This window comes from Branchiostoma belcheri, unplaced genomic scaffold, assembly GCF_001625305.1.
Source record: "Branchiostoma belcheri isolate BF01 breed outbred unplaced genomic scaffold, Haploidv18h27 scaffold645, whole genome shotgun sequence".
NCBI lineage: Eukaryota > Metazoa > Chordata > Leptocardii > Amphioxiformes > Branchiostomatidae > Branchiostoma > Branchiostoma belcheri.
The window spans coordinates 19,354-20,212 of NW_017804293.1; positions in this window are offsets into that span (position 1 = coordinate 19,354).

An 859-nucleotide genomic window follows, 5' to 3' on the forward strand; every position below is an offset into this window, starting at 1 on the left:
GAGCCCCCCCCCCGAACCTCAATTTCCCATCCAAGCCAGCCTAGCGGGGACCAATAGGCGGGCAGCATTTCGGCCACACCCACAACCCGCGCTTTAGCAAGATATGGTTGAAAAAAGATGTTCATTAAACTTGTTCAAAAGATACATTTGTAAATTGTTTTCTGAAATTCTGTGTCTTTGAATAGTTGGAGCAAAACAACTACCGAGCTGAGTTAAACCATTTCGGCGCTGGGTTTCTGGTGCTTACGTCGGCCGCGCGGCGTACAACTAACAGTAATAGGCCAAGTCTTTGTCTGTGAAAATGTAAGAAAAGGCTGTGCAGTCCTGTCCTGCTGTTAAACTTGTTGTCCCGATTAAACTTTCTTACCCAGGCGGTATGATCTCGAAAATATGAGTGGCAGCATCTCGATACCCTTTTTAAAGACAAGGTTTGATTTGCCAATTCCGAGTTTCTAGTGCTGAAGCCGCCGACACTGAACACCAAGTGTTGACGTAACTTCGGCACTGGGGATCTAGGACGGAAGCAGCCTCACCTCTGTATACCGAGTGCTGAGAAAGGAACCCGTTACTTCGGTACTTGCATTATTTTCATCCCAAATACACCAATTCTTACATTGTTTATCTGACATTTCCAACTCAGATTACTGAGTACCTGCCGCGCCGTACGGAAGGATGCTGTTCAACCCTATTGTCGAATGGAATCGCCCGCAAAGTGGGCGTGGCCCGGAATGCTGGTCACCCATTGGTCGCCGCTAGGCTATGTGGATGCGAAATTGATGTCCCCCCCGCCGGTCCCCCAATGCCAAAAAAGGCCGGTCTAGGTAGGGTTAAAAGCATATGAGTTGAATTTTGGCACGAC